The following is a 22,917-nucleotide window of genomic DNA, read 5'->3' as shown; positions in this document are numbered from 1 at the left end:
GGTGATGGCGACAATGAAGTGATTCCCCGTCATGGCCGCCAAGTAGACCAGGTGTGGACCAGCAGCGGCTCCCGGTCCTCTGAGAAGCTCAGCAAGAAGAATATCATTACTGACGTGAGATTGGTCATTTCCTTCAAAAATCTCCAGTGGCTACCAATCAATCTGCGCATCAGGCAGAAACTCCTCACCCTCGGCTTCAAGGCTCTCCATCACCTCTCCACCTCCTACCTCACCTCCCTTCTCTCCTTCTACAGCCCACCCCGCACCCTCCCCTCCTCTGCCGCTAATCTCCTCACTGTGCCTCATTCTCGCCTGTCCCGCCATCGACCCCAGGCCCACGTCATCCCCCGGGCCTGGAATGCCCTCCCTCTGCCCATCCACCAAGCTAGCTCTCTTCCTCCCTTCAAGGCCCTACTGAGAGCTCACCTCCTCCAGGAGGCCTTCCCAGACTGAGCCACTTCCTTCCTCTATCCCTCGTCCCCCTCTCCATCCCCCTCATCTTACCTCCTTCCCTTCTCCACAGCACCTGTATATATGTATATATGTTTGTACATATTTATTACTCTATTTATTTTACTTGTACATATCTATTCTATTTATTTTATTTTGTTAGTATGTTTGGTTTTGTTCTCTGTCTCCCCCTTTTAGACTGTGAGCCCACTGTTGGGTAGGGACTGTCTCTATATGTTGCCAACTTGTACTTCCCAAGCGCTTAGTACAGTGCTTTGCACACAGAAAGCTCTCAATAAATACGATTGATTGATTGATTGATTGATAGGAGAAGACCATTTTTAACCATTACAAATGTGTCAAATCATCACACTGTAAGCTCTTTGTAAATACTTTTATTACTAATCCTACTTTCTTCTGATGAGCAAGATCATGGTGACACATATTTGACTCTCCCAAGTGCTTAGTACAGTTTTCTGTACAGGGTCAGCCCTCAGTTCATGCCATTGATTGATGGCTTGATTAATCAACAGCTGCTTCCCCTTCTAGACTATGAATTCCTTGTGTACAAGGAACATGTCAACCAAATCTGTTGTACTATACTTTTTGTAGTGCTTAATATAGTACTCAGCATGTAGTAATGGATCAATAAATACAATTAATTGAGAGTTAGTGCTCAATAAATACCGTTGATTGACCGATTGATTGGTGACACACAGCCAGTTTGAGGTTACCCATTTTTATTAGACTGTAAATACCATAATAATAATAATATGTCATATTTACCAGATTTGAATACTACTTGTGGTATTTGTTGACCACATACTATTTCCCAAGCACTGGAATGGATAAAGGCCAATCAGATAAATCATCTTAATAAATGCCATAGTAATAATATAGTGAGTGATTAACAAATACCATTATAATAAATGTTGTAATAATGATATAGTGAGTGCTTAACAAATACCATAATAACAATATTGTAAGCGCTTAACAAATACCCTAATAATAATATTGTAAGTGTTTAACTAATGCTGTAGTAATGATATAGTTAGTGCTTAACAAATACCATAATAATAATATAGTAAGTGATTAATAAATACCATAATAATATAGTGAGTGCTTAACAAATACCGTAATAGTAGTATAGTGAGTGCTCAACAAACCTCATATTAAGATAGTGAGTGCTTAACAAGTACCATAATAAGAATATAGTAAGTGCTTAACAAATACCATAATAATAATATAGTGAGTGCTTAACACATGCCCTAATAACAATATAGTGAGTGATTAACAAGTGCCATAATAATACTACAGTGAGTGCTTAATATGCACCATAATAATGGCAGAGTGAGTACTAAACAAATACCATAATAATCTGGTGAGTGCTTAACAAATACAACAGTAATGATGATAATTATAATTATTATAAATCTAGACAGATAAATCTAAGTGGACCAATCTCTCCATGAGTTTTGCGATTTTTCTGCTTCTAGACGTTGAACAAAATGGCCCACTGGGAATCCTAGCCTCTGTTAGCAGGTGGGATCCCCAGGGGCTGGGAGAAGATGAGAGTCGTACATTTTTCAGGATTTCATAAAACCGGCTCCTCTGTTTCTGCAGCAGGTTGTTCTGAGAGCATTTGCCACCAATTCTGGGCTTATATGGGAAGACTATCAGAGATCTAGAGCACTTTCTGGCGACCGTGAGTACGGTGGCTAAGACCCGGGTAGTTGTGAGAGCTAAGGAGAGAATCCTTCAATCAGTGGGTGCTTACTGGGTGCAGAGCACTGCATTAAGCGCTTGGGAGAGTACACGAGTACAAAGTGGGTACACACGTTCGCTGCCCACTGCCTGTCTAAGTGTTTTGTTTTTGCCAGTATACTTGTTCTGTTTTGTTGTCTGTCTCCCCTTTCTAGACTGTGAGCCTGTTGTTGGGTAGGGATTGTCTCTGTTGCCGAATTGTATTTTCCAAACGCTTAGTACAGTTCTCTGCACACAATAAGCGCTCAATAAATACGATTGAATGAATGAATGGACGAGTTTACAATCTAGAATTAAAGGCAGACGTTAGTCAAACAATCAGTGATACTATCCAGCGCTCACTGTGTGCAGAGCACTGAACAAGCAATTGGAACAGAGTTAGTGGAAATTATCCCTGCCTCAGCAAGTTTCCACTGTAGTTGGGGAGGCAGACATTAGTCAGTGAATCATGCTATTTATTGAGCGCTTGTATGAAGAACACTGAATTAAGCAACAGGACGAGTATGATATAACAGAGTTGGTAATAATAATAATAATAATAGTAATAATAATAATAGTAGCATTTGTTAAGCACTTACTATGTGTCAAGCACTGTTCTGTAGACACATTCTCTGTCCGCAATGAGGTGACCATCTAGAGGGAACAACCAAAGCTCTCTCATTTCATTCCACACCCGATTCTAAAAAGACCTGTGAGGAAGGTGAGCTTGATTTTCCTGATTTTAATAATTGGGGTATTAAGCTGAGGAAATTGAGAGGAGCCAAGTGGCTTGCCCACGGTTACACAGCAGGCAAGTGGCAGAGCTGGGATTATGCTCTTTCTATTAGACCAAGCTCAGGGTACTGTTTTCAGGACAGGGGATGACTAGGCTGGGGAGAGATGTTTTAGTCTGAGGCAGGGACCAAGAAGGGAAAGGTTTTCTTTATGATGACGATGGCATTTGTTAAGCGCTTACTATGTGCCAAGCACCCTTCTAAGTGCTGGAGTAGACACAAGATAATCAAGTTGTCCCACGTGGGGCTCAAAGTCCTCATCCCCATTTTACAGAAACTGAGGAAACTGAGACACAGAGAAGTGAAGTGATATGCCCAAAGTCACACAGTTGACAAGTTGTGGAGATGGGATTAGAACCCATAACCTCTGATTCGCAAGCCTGGGCTCTAACCACTAAGCCACGCTGCTTTTATTTGTTAAGTAGTATTTGTTAAGTGCAAACTATAGCATGATCTTCATTACTATATCATTATTATGGTATAATATCACTGTTATTATTCTAATTTCTGTTCTATTCTACTGCTCTACATTCTGTTCTGTTCCACTATCCTATTATTACTCTTCTACGAGCTGGAGTAGATTACAAGTCCATTAGGTTGGATACAATGCCTGTCCTGCATAGGGCTCACAGTCTAAGGGAGGGAGAGAGCAGGAGAACTGAGGCACAGAGAAGTTAAGTGACTCATCCAAGGCCACACAGCAAGCAGTTGGCAGAGCCAGAATTAGAACCCAACTCCTCTGATTTCCAGGCCCATGCTCCTTCCACTAGGCCTTGCTGCTTCTCCCAGGCTTGTTAGTTTGGGGGTCCCTTGGATTTGCAGAGTCCCTGCCCTGAGAAGTCTTAAGCTGCCTTCCATTCTCCCGTGGCCTGTGATAAGGTGCCTTATACCGTATTTATTTATTTATATTAATGTCTGTCTCCCCCTCTAGACTGTAAACTCACTGTGGGCAGGAAACATGTCTGCGAATTCTGTGGTATTGTACTCTCCCAAGCATTTAATATAGTGCTCTGCAAATAGCCAATAAATAGCATTGATCAATTGACGGATTGATTGATTGTGAGAAGCAGTGTAGCTTAGTGGAAAGAGCGTGGGCTTGGGCGTGGGCTGCCACTTATCAGCTGTGTAACATTGGGAAACTCACTTCACTTTTCCGTGCCTCAGTTATATCATCTGTAAAATGGGGATTAAGACTGTGAGCCCCACGTGGGACAACCTGATTACTTGTATTTACTCCAGTGTTTAGAACAGTGCTTAGCATATAGTAAGCACTTAACAACTACCATTAGTATTAGTATTAGTATTGTATGTGGTGGTACTGAAAACTGGAGGAGCTTGGGTTCAGCTGTAGTTGCAGACTTCCTCGTTTTGGTAAAAAAAATTAAAGGTGCATGTATTTTTTTCAAACATTTCCCTGCCAGGACAGCATTTCCCAATCCATCCATCAATCAATAGTATTGATTGAATGTCTTTCATTTGTAGCTGCCACGCCCTGGGTAGAGGGGAGCAGAGGAATAAATGCAAAGGAGGAAAGAGTAGGATTTTATCCTCATTTTATAGTTGAGGTAACTGGGGCCCAGAGAAGTGAAGTGACTTGCCCAAGGTCACACAGTAGACATATGGCATAACCGGGATTAAAGCCCAGGTCTTCTGACTCCTCGGCCTGTGAACTAGCCACTAGACTAAACTGTTTGGATAGCTTAATATTTTCCACTCCATCCATGGAACAGGACTGTATTTCCCCACAAGGAAGAAATGGCCAATCACATGGTGGTGACGGAATTCCTCCGGCTGGGATTCTTGGAGATCCGGGAGCTGCAGCCTGTCCAGGCCGTGTTGTTCCTCTTGGTCTACCCGGCGGCCCTGCAAACAGAGGTGTCCTATGACCACTACACTGCCCTCTGCCGCCCCTTGCATTACAAGATTTTCATGGACCAAGGGGCCTATGGGATGATGACCGCCACCTCCTGGCTCAGCGCGGGGCTGAACAGAGGCATCTACACCGCCGTGACTTTCTTCCTTCTCCTCTGTGACACCACTGCCATCCGTCAGTTCTTCTGTGACATCCCTTCCCTCATCCAGCTCTCTCTCCTGCTCCAGACGCTACAGTGATGAGAACACCATTCTGGGCCTCAGCGTGTTTCAGTGCCTCGGTTGTTTCATCTCCATCATCGTCTCGTATGCACCCATCTTCCGGGATGTGCTGAGATGCCAGCCGCCGAGGGCCGGGCCAAAACCTTCTCAACCTGCTTGCCTCACCTCGTTGTCATCATCTTGTTTCTCTCTACTGCCTTCTTTGTCCATCTCAAGCCTTCCTCAGACTCCTCCTCGAAGCTGGACTTGCTGGTGTTCATGCTCTATTCCTTGATGTCCCCCACTCTGAACCCCCTCATCTACAGCTTGAGGAACCGGGATATGAAGGCCGCCCTGGGGAGGGTCCTGAGGTGGAAATTTTTCACATAGAATGGAATGCCTCTAGTCTGTTCAAAAGTGGAAGATCAGCATTGACTCTATCCACCAATCAATCAGTGGTATTTGTTGAGTGTTTACTGTATGCAGAACACTCTTCTAAATGTAGATCCATTGGAGGACAGAGATAGATGTAATCTAAAGATTTTGGCACCTAGATATTCAATTAATCGTATTTATTGAGTGTTTTCATTTTTTGATGATGTTTGTTAAGCACTTACTACGTGCCAGTCTCTGCTCTAAGCACTAGGGTAAATTAAGCTCACAGTTTTAATCTCCATTTGACAGATGAGGTAACTGAGGCATGGAGAAGTTAAGTGGTTTACCCAAATACTCACAGCAGACAAACTGCAGAGCCGGAATTAGGTATTGTCTGTCATATTTATTGAGTGATTACTTTGTGCCACGCACTGTACTAAAAAAAACCCCTCCTGCTAGATTAGGATAGATAGAGGTAGAAGGAATGTATCTATCACCTGTATTGTAATGTCCTCTCTTAAGCTGTCAATACAGTGTTCTGCCCAGTAAGTACTTAATAAATACTACTGATTGACTGATTCAAGTAATACAATTTGGCCTCGATCTTGTCTATCTTACTGCCAACCCCTCATCCATATCCTACTTCTGGCCTAGAACACCGTCCTGCTTCGTATCCGACAGACCATCACCCTCCCCACCTTCAAAACGTTATTAAATCCCATCTCCTCCAAGAGACCTTCCCCGACTAAGCCCTCATTTCTCCTCCTCCTTCTCCCTTCTTTCTCATCTATGCGCTTGGATCTGTGACCTTTGGGCATTTAATATTCCTTTACTCTGTGTTGAGGCCTGGACTAAAACACAGCCTCACACTTCACTCCTCTAACGCCAACCGTCTCATTGTACCTCAACCTCGTCTATTGCGCCGACGACCTCTCACCCACGTCCTGCCTCTGGCCTGGAACACCCTCCCTCCTCAAATCCAACAGACAATGACCCTCCCCACCTTCAAAGTCTTATTGAAGGGACGTTTACTCCAAGAAGCCTTCCCTGATTAAGCCCTCATTTCCTTACCTCCCTCTCCATTTTGTCTTGCCCTGATTTGCTCCCTTAATTCACCTCTCCCTCAGCCCCACAACTCTTAAGGCCATATCTGGAATTCATTTATTTATATCAATGTCTGTCTCCCCTTCTAGGCTGTAAGTTTGTTGTGGGCAGTGAATGTGCCTGTTATTCACAGAATAAGCAGCATGGCCGAGTGGATAAAACAGAGGCCTGGGGGTAGGAAGGTCATGGGTTGTAATCCCAGTTCTGTCACTTGTCTGCTTGGACAAGTCCTTTATCTTCTCTATGCCTCACTTACCTCATCTGTAAAATGGGGATTGAGACTATGAGCCCCATGTCGGAAAAGGGACTGTGTCCAACCCAATTTGCTTCTACCCACTACAGTGTCTGGAACATAGTAATCGGATAGCAAATACCATAATTATTGCTATTATTATATTGAACTCTCCCAAGCTCTGCATACTGTAAACAATAAATAAGATTGACCGACGGAATGACAAACTGCTTGGGAGAGTACAGTTGAAGAAACTGAGGTATGGAGAGGCTAATTAACTTGCCCAAGGTTACAGTAGGCAAGAAACCAAACTAGGCTTCCCAATCCAGGGAGCTTTCCAGTAGACTGCCCCGCTGAGACCCTCATTTCCCACTCCATAAGGTACAAAATCCAGAGTGGCTAATCAGAGTTGGTAACTTCCCCTTCCTCCACCATACCAACTCTCCTTACGTCTGTGGTGTCCCGGGGACTACTCAAGGTAGTTATCTTGGGCAAGTCACTTCAGTTCTCGGAGCCTCAGTTCCCTCACGTTTAAATGGAGATTAAAATGCGATTCCCATTTGGGACATGTACAGTGCTCAACCTGCTTAGTTTGTATCTACCCCAGCACTTAGTAATCAATCAATCAATCGTATTTATTGAGCGCTTACTGTGTGCAGAGCACTGTACTAAGCGCTTGGGAAGGAGTACAGTGCTTGGCACTTAGTGAGAACTTAACAAAGACTGTAAAATAAAAAAGGACAACGCAGTCACTGTTGCAACACTTTTATCCTCGTCACGCATCCCAACAGACTGGGAAGTTTGGACCCGGGGGAGATCTGAAAACTGATGTCACCCCTTCCCTTCCCCGGTTTCCACTAAACCATCCTCTAGGACCACACAGTTATGCATTCTGGGCTCACCCCTTGGTTGCCAACACCTTTGCCCATGAAGGCTTCTGGGTGACAAAGTGCAATGTTTCCCCGCTGTGCCTTGGGGCCCCCGAACAACCAGACACAACTATATGTTGTCCTTCTTTGACTAGTCACCTGTTCAAATGGAGGCTGGAACCTTACAGAATTTACCCAGCAGAAACAGGTGAGTCCAGCAAACTGCATCCAACAGCTATCATTGATCAATTGGTTGATTTATGCAGCTCTTAATGTGTACAGAGCACTCTACTAAGCGTCTGGGAAAGTAATAATAATAATTATGGTATTTCTTAAGTGCTTACTATGTGCCATGTACTGTTCTACAATATAACAGACTTGTTAAACTTGTCTCCTGCCCACAGTGTGCTTATAGTGTAGAGGGAGAGAAAGACATAAACATAAATCAATCAATTCTGGATGTAATTCACGAATTATAATTTATTATATGATATAATACAATATAATGTACTATAACATAGGAAATATGTGAATATAATACATTGTATTCGCCCTTCCCTCAGCCCCACAGCATTTATGTACATAGATATAATTTGTTTGTTTATAACAATGTCTGTCTCTTAGGGAATGTGTCTACTAACTCTGTTACACTATACTCTCCTAACGTGCTTAGCACAGGGCTCTGCATACAGTAAAAACTCAGTAAACGTGAGTGATGGATTGGAAATGTTCCGACTCAATGGCACTTAATAATAAATAATAATAATAATTCCACCACTAGATTGTAAGATTCTTTAAGGAAGGGATCATGTCGACCTGTTCTATTGTACTGTCCCAAGGGCTTGGTGCAGTTTTCTGCACATAGTAAGCACTCAAATACCATTGACTTATGTTGTTGGGCTATCCTAAGTGCTTATTTACTAGACCGCTTTTCCCAGGCTTTAGGGGGGTAAGTGCAGAGATCCAGACCACCCTAACCCTAGAGTGATTGCATTCCTTTATCATGTCCTTGAAAATGTACCAGCCTAGGTTTTCAGCACTAGTATTGAAATTTAAAATCCAGGACACGTATCTGGAAGCCAGACCATCCGGTCTGAGACACCACTCTAGAAAATCTGGTGATACGCACAACAACTAAATAGATAGAATAAATAGATATTATGAGGTGTCTTCATTATACACTTATGTCACATCATGTTTCTTAACCGGTGTGATCTAGTGGACACACAAAGACAGGGTGGTGAGCTAAGACATATAGGTCAAGTGTGGCATAGTGGAAAGAGCATGGGCTTGGGAATCAGAGGACATGGGTTCTACTCCCGGTTCTGCCACTTGTCTGCTGTAAGACCTTCGGCAAGCCCCTTAATTTATCTGTGCCTCAGTTACCTCATCTGTAAAATAGGGATTAAAACTGTGAGCCCCCCGTGGGACAACCTGATTACCTTGTATCTACCCCAGCGCTTAGAACAGTGCTCAGCACATAGTAAGCACTTACAAAAATACCGTAATTATTATTTTTATTATTGTTATTGAGTACTTAATAAGCTTGGTAGAGTACAATAAAATAGAGTTGGTAGACACAATCAAAGCAATCAATGGTATTTATTGAGTGCTTGCCTTGTGCAGAGCACTGTACTCAGTGCTTGGCAGAGTCCAGTACAACCGAGTTGGTAGACACAGTCCCTGTCCACGAGAAGTTTCAAGTCTAAAGCACAGAGATAGTCATTAAAATAAATTGCATCTATGTACATAAATGCTGTAGAGCTGAAGGTGAGGTGATTCAATTACAAGTGCATAGGTGACACAGAAGAAGGACAGAGATTCAGGAAAAGAGGGCTTATTTGGGGAAGACCTTTTGGAGGAGATGTGATTTTATTAATGTTTTGAAAGTGGGGAGAGTGGTGGTCTGGTATATATGGAGAGGGAGGGAGTTTCAGCCTAGGGGGAGGACTTGGAAAAAGTTGTCAGCGGTTAAATAGACGATATCTGGGTAAAGTGAGTAAGTTGATGTTAGAATGGAGTGGGAAGGTTGGCCTGAAATAATAATAATAATAATGATAATAATAATAATAATAATAATAATAATAATAGTGATGGTATTTGTTAAGTGCTTACTATGTGCCAAGCACTGTTCTAAGCGCTGAGGTAGATACAAGGAAATCAGGTTGTCCCACGTGGGGCCCACAATCTTAACCACCATTTTACAGATGAGGGAACTGAGGCCCAGAGAATTAAGTGACTTGCCCAATGTCACCCCGCTGATACGTAGGAGAGCAGGGATTAGAACCCATGACCTCTGACTCCCAAGCCCGGGTGAGGTAATGTCAGGAATTGTCTAATACCTCAGAAGGCACTGTTACCTTCTGAGGTGAGAAGGGAAGAATAAATAATGTGTTAGTGCCTACGAAGACCGGGATATTACTTGGAAAAGACTTTCACTTTCCTTCTCGCTTCCCACTACCCTCTCATCCTACCAGGCTGGATAAAGCTATGTTCCAGAAGGAAATGGCCAATCTCAAGGAAGTTTCAGAATTCCTCCTGCTGGGTTTCTCGGAGGTCCGGGAGTTGCAGCTTGTCCAAGCCACACTGTTCCTTCTGGTCTACCTGTTGGCTATGACGGGGAATTTCCTCATCGTCACCATCACCGCCCACGTACTTCTTCCTCAGGAACCTATCCATCCTCGACCTCTGCCTCATCTCCATCACTGTCTCCTAGTCCGCCCACAACTACTTGATCGACAGTAGAGAAATCTCCTCCCTGGGCTGTGCTTTCCAAGTGTTTGTGTTCCTACACTGAGCCTGTGCAGAGACTCCCTTGCTCATGGCGATGTCCTTTGACCACTACGTGGTCCTCTGCCTCCCCTTGCTCTACGGGGTCATCATGAATGATGGGGCCTGTGGGAAGATGGCGGCTGCCTCTTTGGCTCACTGAGCGCTATGACGCACATAATCCCCGCCTTCTCCGTCCCCCTCTGGAGGTCCAAAGTCCTCCTTCAGTTCTTCTGTGACATCCCTCAGCTCACCAGTCACGCAAGGCTCAGTGGAAATCTCCAGGAATTTGTGAAAAAAAAACCCATCTCAGTCGGCCTCACCTTCGGTTATTTCCTCATCATCGTCATCTCGTATGCATGCATCTTCCAGACCATGGTGAGGGTGCCGGCAGCCGAGGGGCAGGTCAAAGCCTTCTCCACCTGCCTGCCTCACCTCGCCATCGTGACTTTATTCATAGCAATTGGCGCCTTCGCCTACCTCAAGCCCGTGTCTGACTCCCGCTCGGCCCTGGACCTGCTGGTATCTGTGTTCTACACTGTGATGCCCCCCTCCCTGAGCCCCCTCATCGACAGCCTGAGGAACCGGCACATGAACGCCGCACTGGAGAGAATGATAGCGGGGAAATGTCTCTAAAATGGCGGTAGAACATCCTTCTCCATGGATCCAGGGGCCCTTTTAGCCCGAATAACGCCGGGTCCCCACCCCTTGGCATCAGACCCACGGAAGTCACCGGTGATGAGGGAGTCTCCTGTGAAGAAAGATGATTGGCCTGGGTACTGGTTAGTGAGACCTCAGGATCAGGTACTCCATGCCTGAATTAATTACAACTCCAGTCGTCTACAGACCAGGGTGGCTGTGGAGATTGGCTATTTGTCTGTAGTATTTGTAAAGCACTTAATACTAATCAATCAATCAATCAATCATATTTATTGAGCACTTATTATGTGCAGAGTACTGTATTAAGCGCTTGGGAGAGTACAGTATAACCATAAACAGACATTCCCTGCCCACTATAAGTTTACAGTCTGGAAGGGGAGGCAGACACTACTATAAATGAACAAATTACAGATATGAACATAAGTGCAGCAGAGTGAGAGCGGGATGTATAAACGGTGCACATACAAGTGCAACGATAATGCAGAAAGCAGTAGAAGAAGAGGAAATGGGAGTTTAATCGGAGAAGGGCCCCTGAGAACATGTGCTCTTAATCGATCTCTAAGAGTGGAGAGAATGACAATTCAGAAAAGGGTCATATAACTAGTCAGCTTGCCAGAGTCTCGTTCATTATCAGAATGTCTCTAACATTATAAATCCATTGTGAGCGGTGACTTAGTTTATTGTTGTATTCTACTTCCCCAAGCGATTACTACAGTGCTTCGCACATGCCAAACAAAGATGATTGATGGAATTTGTGACCATGGACATTCTCGTGGGTGAGGGGGTTAATATTCATGGGACAAACTGAGGCCTGCTGAACGTCGGGGATAATGTCACTTCTAGGCTCCTGAGTCTTCGAGCTAACAAGTCTCTCAGGGCGATCCTGGGGCTGGTCCTCCCGGGGGAACCCCTTCCCCCCGTCCCGCCGACAACAGCGACTGCTGTCTCCGAGGAGCCCAGAGCACTGGTTTTATGCCAGACTCTTTCCCGTCACGGCCACAAACCCGCACGAGGAGACGAGGAGGAGAAAGTCAGCATTCCCAACCCTGGACCGCCCCGGTGAGTCAAAGTCAATGGCTCAATCCCATCCATTGTAGTAATTGAGCACTTATTGGGTGCAGACCACTTTACTGATACAGTTGAGTTGATAGGATCTATGCCCACACAGAGCTTACAACTGACTGTGTTCAGAGCACTGTACTAAGTGCCTGGGAGTGTCCAGTACAACCACGTGTCAGTCCTCAAGAAGCTTACAGTCTAGTGTGAGAAATAGATATTGAAATGAATTACAAATAGATTCAACATCAGAGTAGAAGAATATGTCCGCGTGTGAGAAGCAGCTGAAACGTAGGGTAGCCTAGGGGGAATACCACAGGCCTGGAAGCCAGAGGACATGGCTTCTAATCTCCGCTCCACCAGTTATTTGCTTTGTGAACTTTAGCAAGCCACTTCATTTCTCTCTGCCTCAGTTACCTCATCTGTAACATGAGGATTAAGACTGTGACCCTTGTATCTACCCCAGCACTAAGGATAGTGTCTGGACCATAATAGCCGCTTAACAAGTACCACGAAAAAAAGGTAGGTGGTGGAGTTGGGATTAGAAGGCAGGTCCTCTGACTCCCATGCCCGTATGCTTTCCACTTCATTTATTCATTCCACCGTATTCATTGAGCACTTACTGTGCTCAGAGCACTGTACCAAGGGCTTGGAAAGTACAATTCGGCAACATATAGAGACGGTCCCTACCCAAATACATATAGAGACAGCCCCTACCTAACAACGGGTTTACGATCTAGAAGGGGGAAACAGAGAACAAAACAGAACAAGTAGACATGTGTCAATGCCATCAAAATGCACAGAATTTTATATATATATATATATGTATGTATATGTATATATATATATATATATATATATATTTAATAAAATAGAGTAATAATATGTACAAATATACATAAGTGCTTTGGGGAGGGGATAGGGGTAGGGCAGAGGGAGGGAGGGGGGCAATGGGGTGGGGAGGAGGAGATGAAAAAGATGGGGCTCAGTCTGGGAAGGTCTCCTGGAAGAGGTGAGCTCTCAGTAGGGCTTTGAAGGGAGGAAGAGAGCTACTTTGGCGGATGTGTGGACGGAGGGCATTCCAGTCCCGGGTAACGACGTGGGCTGCGGGGTCGATGGCGGGAAAGACGAGAATGAGGCACAGTGAGGAGGTTAGCAGCAGAGGAGTGGAAGGTGCGGCCTGAAGAATAAAGATGTGAAATCTGCCCTGGGGAGGGTCCTAAAGGGTACAGTCTCCCAACTCCCTCTCTGGCATAAAATGTCTGTTTCTCGATACCAATGATACCAGCCTTTGCAAGAGGGATTGTTCACGGGTTTGTCCAGGTTTACTGCCATTCTCCAGATCTAAAGACAGCGTCCCAAAGGTTTTCCGATGTGTGCTTCTGTGGCTGAGAAGGCCCTTCTTCATAATCAGGATTTAGAGATCTTTCCTTGATCCCTGATAAATTTACATGGGACAAATGCAAGGTACCCCTGTAGATTGTAAGCTCCAAGGCAGGGAACATGTTTACCACCTCTGCTATATTGTACTCTCCCAAACACTTAGTACCATGTTGCGCACATAGTAAGCACTCAATAAGTACCATTGATGGATCAATTGCTTTGTTCAGTGCTCCACACAGAGTAGGTGCTCAATAAATATTATTGACTGATTGTCTAATTTATTGATTAATATCTGTATCCTCCTCTAGACTTGTAAGTTCACTGTGGGCAGGGAATGTGTCTACCAACTCAGTTATCTTGTACTCTCCCAAGCGCAGTAAAGTGCTCTGCATGTAGTAAGCACTTAATAAATATCATTGATTGATCAATTGCTTTGTACACTGCTCCACACAGAGTAAGTACTCAATAAATACCATTGATAGATTGTATGATTGATTAATATCTGCATCCTCCTCTAGACTGAAAGCTCATTGTGGACAAGGAATGTGTCTGCCAACTCAGTTATACTGTACTCTCCCAAGCGCTTAGTACAGTGCTCTGTACATGAAAGTGCTCAATAAATTCCATTGATTGTTTGAGTGATCGATTTATTAATGTCTCTATCCCCCTCTAGCCTGTAAGCTCATTGTGGACAGGAAACCAGTCTACCAGCTCTGTATTACTGTACAATCCCAGACACTCAGTACAGTTCTCTGCACACAGTAATGACTCAATAAAGACCATGGATTGATTGACTGATCATTTGATGAGCTGGGGTGAGGGAGGGCAGAGAAAGGGGTTATAGAAGAGGGTGCCAAGACCCAAGAGACTCAGTTGCCATTTCCCCAGTTCCTGGAAGTCTGCCCAAGTAACTCACAAGAGTTCAACTGTATCAGATCAACAGTTACACTTTATCCTGATGTATGCTTTTCCACTCCCCATTCTTACCTATATATAGATTACCAATTGTATATTCAGTTCGTAATGTATCTATTTCATCCTGGCAATCGTTCCCTTCCCTATAAGATCCTTATGTTCTCTGATGAGAATCACTGGTGTCTACTCTCTTCACGACACTGTGAACTCCCTGAGGCCAGAGTGTGCATGTCTCCCTTTTTTTGGAATTCGTTAAGTGCTTAGTATGTGCCAGGCATCGTACTAAGTGCTAGAGTAGATACAAGATAATCAGCCAGTCAGTTGGTCAATTGTATTTATTGAGTGCTTATTGTGTGCACAGCACTGTACTAGGTGCTTAGAAGAGTACAATAATACAATACAAAAGACGCATTCCCTGTCCACAACGCACTTACAGGCTAGAAGGGGAGACAGGCATTAATGTAAATAAATAATGGATATGGGTATAAGTGCTATGGGGCTGGATGAAAGAAGGGAGCAAATCAGGGTAACACAGAAGGGAGTGGGAGAAAAGGAAATCAGGGGTTATTCAGGGAAGGCATGTTGGAGGAGCTGTGCCTTAAATAAGACTTTGAAGGTGGGGAGAGTGTTCATCCATCGGATATGATGAATGAGGGCACACCAGCTCAGAGATAGGATGTGGATGATGGGTTGGCAGTGAGATAGACTAAATCGAGGCAAAGTGAGTAAGTTGGCAATAGAGGAGTGGGGTGGACAAGTTGGGGTGTAGTAGAAGAGCGGTGAGGTGAGATAGGAGGGGGAAAGCTGATTGAGTGCTTTAAAACCAATGGTAAGGAGTTTCTGCTTGATGTGGAGGTGGATGGGAAAGCACTGAAGGTTCCTGAGGAGTGGGGAAACTTGGCCTGAACGTTTTTGTAGTAAAAACAAAGTGAAGCATAGTGAAGTATGGACTGGAATGGGGAGAGTCTGGAGGCAGGGAGGCCAGTATGGAGGCTGATGCAGTAATCAAGGTGGGACAGTATAAGTGATTGGATTAATTTGGTAGCAGTTCGGAAAGGACATTGTTTTATGTACTTCAATATTTAAATACTAAGTCAATCAAATTGAAGTACAACAGAAGCGCATGTAGAGTCTTTGCAAACAGAGAGCTTACAGTTTACAAAAGTGTTACAGGTGCTTGTGAATGCCTGAGTTCTAAAATGACAGATGGGAAAATTACCTTTACTTAGAAAATCCTCCTGGATGAGGTGGGCTTCCAAGAGGGATTTGAAAATGAGGAGAAATGAGGCTTGGAAGGTTTGAAGGAGGGAAGGCGATACAGGTAGGATGAAGGGTACAATCCAAGGGTTGTAGTGAGGGACGCTCAGAACGAGACACGGTAAGAAAGTCAGGGGGGATTGTAGAGTGTGAGCTTGGGTGAAGTAGGAGAAGAGAATGGGCAGGTAAGAGACAGAGTGCTGATTTTGGATGGTCCTTGGTCTTGGCCTGATATACCTCCAATCTCCAGAGTTGAAACAGAGACCAGTTATTAATCATGAAAACTGAATGATGATGAGTCCACTGATGTTGTCCTAGGAAGGAGTCCCAGAGTGGGCAACATGTGGGACTAGGCAATTATTTAGGTTGGGAGGGCTGGGACCTGAGGAGCCCACGATCCCGGCCTTCCGAGATTTCCGGACAGTCGTCTGTCTCAGCCGAGGTCCGGGCCCAAACTCCTATGGGGAATCCCCTAGGAAATAACCCGGCCAACATCTGAGGGGACGGCGCAGCCATCCGGAGAGCTGAGAGGGGGATGGAGGATCCTGACACCCCTCCCCTCACTCAGACATTTCTGTCACCCCCACCAGCGTCCAGGACCGACGAAATGGAGCAGCAGAGGTCGATGATCCCCAGCCCAGGACAGGCCCAATGACTCCGGAGAAGGGCAGGGGAAAGGTAAGGGGCAATGAAGGGAAATTTCAAAATAAGCCTAGGATACAACGGGAATTTTCCTGTTCTTTCTTAATAATAATAATTGTAGTATTTTGTAAGAGCTTACCACGTGCCAAACACTATACTCAGTGCTTGAGTAGATATTATATCATCGAATTGAATACTGTCCCTGTCCCACATGGGGCTCACAGTCTTAAACCCCATTTTACAGATGAGGAAACCAAGGAAAAGAAAAGTTAAGTGACTTGCCTGAGGTCGCCCAGTAGGTATGCAGAAGAGCCAGGATTAAGCCCAAGGTCCCCTGGGCTCCCAGGACCATCCTCATTCCACTAGGCTGTGCTGCTTCTCCAATTATGTAAAATTATGTGACCACAATCCTTGCAGATGTTTGCAAATGGAATAGACTTCCTGGAGTCAGGAATGGTTTTAGTGCTGTTCTGAACCAAGGCAGGTTAATTGGAGGAGATGAACAACCCGATTAGCGTCTATCTACTCCAGTGCTTAGTACAGTGTCTGGCACATAGTAAGCGTGAAAAATCACCATAAAAACACGAATTTCCCTCCAACCCAAAGATTCTTTCCACTCCTGTGCACTTTTCTCTGGGATAATATTCTCATCCCTATCTTTTTTAAATGTCATTAGGCAGTCAACGTCAATTCGCAGAAAATGCCCAATGTCACCGTGAAGACGAATTCCTGCTCCTGGGATTCCCGGAGTCTGAGGGGAAAGAGGGAACCAGCCGAGCCTTTCAGAGATCAGTGACGCCCAGCCCCACGCTGCTGCGGTGAGAGTGACCGGGGGTGAGTGGGATGGAGTGTCGGGGTTGTGGGGTGGGGGGGAACGTGGATGAGGGTGGAAAAGATGGGGCCAGTTTGGGGTTTAGGTTGGGGTTCGGACCAGGGCCGAGGCCCCCAGCGGAACAGAGGTGCTAGCAGGAGGGGTGTTGTTTTCCAATTCAGTAACCGCCAACCATCACACACCTCTCCTCCTTCCTCCTCAAACATCACTACAGTGCCAACCACCTTCCGGGCTACGGTGCTCCAGCACTATGTCAGCACTGTGGACAGTCACTTTGGCTGGGTCCCAGAATCCCATGAAGAGGGTAAATGACAGGCAGAGCTGAGAGAGCGTGACCAGCTTTGGCAGTCACTGGTACTATCGGCAATTCTACCCTGTAAGAGTTCTTCCCAAATGTTGGGAGAAAACATATAATGGGAAAGATTGTAATCCTTGCCCTCAAGAATTTTCCAGCCTACTGGGCTAGGCTGACACAGTATGGTTTACTATCAATCAATTAATCTTGAATCATATTAACCGAGTGCTTATAGTTTGCACTAAGCACTTGGAGAGTAATCAAAATAATGGTAGTACTTGTTAAGATCTTACTCGGTCCCAAGCACTGTCTTAAGGGCTGGGGTACATGCACGTTAGGCAGGTTGGATACAGTGCTTGTTCCACATGGGGCTCGCAGTCTTAACCCCCATTTTACAGATGAGGTAACTGAGGTTCAGAGAAGTTAAATGACTTGCCCATGGGTCACACAGCAGACATGAGGCAGAGCCGGAATTAGAACCCACGTCTTTCTGGCTCCTTCTGACTCTCAAGCCCGTGCTCTATCCACTTTAGAACACCATCACAGACACATTCACATTCCCTGCCCCTTATAGAAGGAATGAAAGAATGGAAAGATGAATATGCAATCATTGGGTGCCATTTTACAGAAGAGGAAACTGAGGCCCAGAGAACCGAAACGACTTGCCGAAGGCCCCACAGCAGCAAGAGGATAGAGGCAGGTTTAGAACACAGGTCCTCTGACCCCCACTAAGCTATGCTTGGGAGAGTACAATGGAGAAGAGCTGGTAGATATGTATGCTGCCTTCGAGGAGTTCACAGTCAAGACGAGAATGCCTGGGCCTATGCTTTTAAAGTAAATGAGGATGGAAATAAGTTGATTTGTGTTGTATTCGATGAAATGGGTTTTGAGGACTGGGAAATGAATTAAAGAAGCTGGTTGGAGGACGGGAGGGAGTTCGGCAGTGTTCATAATTTGGAAGGAACTGGGCTGTCTCTGATTTTGAGCCGATAAGAGCGGGAGTTCCAGGGTAGGATGGAAACTGAAGAGTCGATCGTAAGTAACAACGAGAAAGTTGCTTTGAGAGCTGAGAAGACGTGTTGAACGATGGAAAGTGGGTGAAGTGCAGTCATAGGGCAGAAAGCCTTCAAGCCGATTGTGAGGTTTTGTTGTTTGTGAAAAGACACAACTTGTCATGAGAGGAGGTTGAGGAGAGGCGAGATGTGGGCTGAACGATGCTTCATTAAAGGACTAGATGAATGATGATGTATGCTTGTGTTTGTGTGTGTACAAGTGTGAATGCAGATATGTGAGCAAATGGAATTGATTTGATGTATACCTGGGTTTTATTTTTGCTGTTTGTTAAGTGCTTGTTACATGCTAGGTACTGTACTAAGCACTGGGGTGGATGCAAGCTAATCAAGTTCAACACAGCCCATGCCATACATGGTGCTCTCAGCCATTATCCCCAATTTACAGATGAGATAAGTGAAGGACAATGAAGATAAGTGGTTGGCCCCAGGTCACACAGCAGGGAAGGAGAGGAGACAGGATTAGAATCCAGGTACTTCTGTCTACCAGGCCCATTCTCCCTCCATTAAATGGATGAATTTATGTATAAAGGCACTTCTTGTTTGACTCTAAAACCACCGAAAAAATTTCACACCAGTCATTATGTTCTCTGACGTCTCCTTTCTGCTATTCGTTTTAGTTTCAGTGTCCTCAACAAAAATAATACTCTTTATATTTATTACGTGCTTAGTACATTCCAAGCAAAGTATTAAGTGCTGGGGGAGATTCAGGACAAACAGGTAGAACACAGTCCGTGTCCCACGAGGTATTCACAGACTAAGTAGGAGTGAAACCAAGTATCGAATCCTCATTTTACTATTGAGAAAACTGAGGAGTAGAGAAATTAAGTTACGTTCCCACAAAACTATGGAGCAGAGAACTGGTAGAGGTGCGATTAGAATCCAGGTCCTCCGACTCCCAGGCTTGTGCTCTTCCCAATAGCACCCTGCTTCTACACAGTTCAAAGCTTGGTGTTTCCAACAGAATGGAAGCTCCTTGGGGACAGTGATCATATGTACTAATACTGTGTCATCTATAGGTACTCAATAAATAGAATTGATTGATTTAGTCCTATTCCTTCACCCACAACATCAATGTCTCTAAAATGAATTCTTCCCTCCTCTTCCTCTGCAGGGAGTCGACATCTTTCCCCAGACATGCTCAATATCTCCAAGGTGAGTTCAAAGATCATTTTGAATTCAATAAATGTCTCCTCTCCATAGAGAATCACCAGCAAGTCAGTTTCTTCACTCGTCCCATCAATTGATTCTAACTTTGGTTCTTCCCTCATCCATTGTAGAAAGTCAGTGCTGCCTCCCCAAAATGCCCAACTTCTCCACGGTTAGGGAATTCCTCCTGCTGGGATTTCCAAAGGTCCGGGAGCTGCAGCTGGCTCACGCCGCGCTGTTCCTCCTGGTCTCTCTGGCGGCCCTGATGGGGAATCTCCTCATCGTCGCCCCCACCACTCCTGACCGGCACCTCCACACCTCAAAGTACTTCTTCTTCAGGAATCTGTCCATCCCCGTCCCCAAGTCTGTCGTCATTTCCCTGACCAATCGTAGATCCAGCTCCCTCCTGGGATGTGTCCCCCAGGTCTTCCTGGTTGTCGTATTGGCCACTTCAAAAAGCTGGTTGTCTTCACAGCGACGTCCTATGACCGCTAGACAACCAACTGCCGCACAGTGCGCTATGAGCTCATCATGAACAACACGTCCTTTGGAAAGATGGTGGTTGCCTCCTGGATCAGCAGGGTGTTGTTTGGGGTCTTGTATTTTGCTTCGACTTTCTCCCTGAGCTTCTGTGTCTCCAACGTCATCCAGCAGTTCTTCTGTGACGTCCCCACTTCACTCCCTACTTCCCCACTTCAATCCATACTTCACGCCACTACCCGGATTGTCTTTGTCCAGAAATGCTCTGGGCATGTTACTCCCCAACTCAAAAATCTCCAGTGGCTACCAATCAACCTACGCATCAGGCAGAAACTCCTCACCCTCGGCTTCAAGGCTCTCCATCACCTCGCCCCCTCTTACCTCACCTCCCTTCTCTCCTTCTACAGCACAGCCCGCACCCTCCGCTCCTCTGCCGCTACTCTCCTCACCGTACCTCGTTCGTGCCTGTCCCACCGTCGAACCGCGGCCTACATCATCTCTCTGGCCTGGAATGCTCTCCCTCCCAACATCTGCCAAGCTAGCTCTCTTCCTCCCTTCAAGGCCCTACTGAGAGCTCACCTCCTCCAGGAGGCCTTCCCAGACTGAGCCCCCTCCTTCCTCTCCCCCTCCTCCTCCTCTCCATCCCCCCTGCCTTACTTCCTTCCCTTCCCCACAACATCTGTATATATGTATATATATTTGTACATATTTATTACTCTATTTATTTTACTTGTACATATCTATTCTATTTATTTTATTTTGTTAATGTTTTGTTTTGTTCTCTGTCTCCTCCTTCTAGAGTGTGAGCCCACTGTTGGGTATGGACCGTCTCTATGTGTTGCCAACTTTTGCTTCCCAAGCGCTTAGTACAGTGCTCTGTACACAGTAAGCGCTCAATAAATACGACTGATTGATTGATCTCCTACTCGAGGACCACGTCGCCATCGATGTGAGCATCACAGGTGGGCTAGCTTTAAGTTTCGTCTGCTTCGTCTCCATCATCGTCTCCTATGCGCGCATCTTCCTGGCCGTACTGAGGATTCCGGGTTCTGAGAGCCGGGCCAAAGCCTTCTCCACCTGCCTGCCTCACCTCGCCATCATCACCGTCTTCCCCTCTAAGGCTGGCAAAACCTACAAGTCCGTGTCAGACTTCCCATCGACTCTGGCTGGACCTGCTGGTGTCCATGTCCTACACTGTCGTGCCCCCAACCCTGAGCCCCCTCATCTACAGCCTGAGGAACTGGGATCATCATCAATCAATCATATTTATTGAGCGCTTACTATGTGCAGAGCACTGTACTAAGCGCTTGTGAAGTACAAATTGGCAACATATAGAGACAGTCCCTACCCAACAGTGGGCTCACGGTCTAAAAGGGGGAGACAGAGACCAAAAATACTAACAAAATAAAATAAATAGAATAGATATGTACAAATAAATTAAATAAATAAATAAATAGAGTTAAAAAATATGTATAAATATATATACATATATACAGGTGCTGTGGGGAAGGGAGGGAGGTAAGATGGGGGGATGGAGAGGGGGACGAGGGGGAGAGGAAGGAAGGGGCTCAGTCTGGGAAGGCCTCCTGTAGGAGGTGAGCCCTCAGCAGGGCCTTGAAGGGAGCAAGAGAGCTAGCTTGGTGGATGGGCAGAGGGAGGGCATTCCAGACCCGGGGGATGATGTGGGCCGGGGGTCGATGGCGGGACAGGCGAGAGCGAGGTACGGTGAGGAGATCAGCGGTGGAGGAGCGGAGGGTGCGGACTGGGCTGTAGAAGGAGAGAAGGGAGGTGAGGTAGGAGGGGGCGAGGTGATGGACAGCCTTGAAGCCCAGGGTGAGGAGTTTCTGCCTGATGCGCAGATTGATTGGTAGCCACTGGAGATTTTTGAGGAGGGGAATGATATGCCCAGAGCGTTTCTGGACAAAGATAATCCGGGCAGCAGCATGAAGTATGGATTGAAGTGGAGAGAGACACGAGGATGGGTGATCAGAGAGAAGGCTGATGCAGTAGTCCAGACGGGATAGGATGAGAGCTTGAATGAGCAGAGTAGCGGTTGGGATGGAGAGGAAAGGGCGGATCTTGGCAATGTTGTGGAGCTGAGACCGGCAGGTTTTGGTGACGGCTTGGATGTGAGGGGTGAATGAGAGAGCGGAGTCGAGGATGACACCAAGGTTGCGGGCTTGTGAGACGGGAAGGATGGTAGTGCCGTCAACAGAGATGGGAAAGTCAGGGAGAGGGCAAGGTTTGGGAGGGAAGACAAGGAGTTCAGTCTTCGACATGTTGAGCTTTAGGTGGCGGGCAGACATCCAAATGGAGATGTCCTGAAGGCAGGAGGAGATGCGAGCCTGGAGAGAGGGGGAGAGAGCAGGGGCAGAGATGTAGATCTGGGTGTCATCAGCGTAGAGATGATAGTTGAAGCCGTGGGAGCTAATGAGGTCACCGAGGGAGTGCGTGTAGATCGAGAACAGAAGGGGACCAAGCACTGAACCTTGGGGAACCCCCACAGTGAGAGAATGGGAGGGGGAGGAGGAGCCTGCAAAAGAGACTGAGAAAGAACGACCGGAGAGGTAAGAGGAGAACCAGGAGAGGACGGAGTCTGTGAAGCCAAGGTCAGATAGCGTGTTGAGAAGAAGGGGGTGGTCCACAGGGTCAAAGGCAGCTGAGAGGTCGAGGAGGATTAGGACAGAGTAGGAGCCGTTGGATTTGGCAAGCAGGAGGTCATTGGTGACCTTTGAGAGGGCAGTTTCCGTGGAATGTAGGGGACGGAAG

This window comes from Tachyglossus aculeatus, unplaced genomic scaffold, assembly GCF_015852505.1.
Source record: "Tachyglossus aculeatus isolate mTacAcu1 unplaced genomic scaffold, mTacAcu1.pri SUPER_32, whole genome shotgun sequence".
Lineage (NCBI taxonomy): Eukaryota > Metazoa > Chordata > Mammalia > Monotremata > Tachyglossidae > Tachyglossus > Tachyglossus aculeatus.
The sequence above is the reverse complement of the archived record's forward strand: the minus strand, read 5'-3'. Positions refer to the sequence as shown.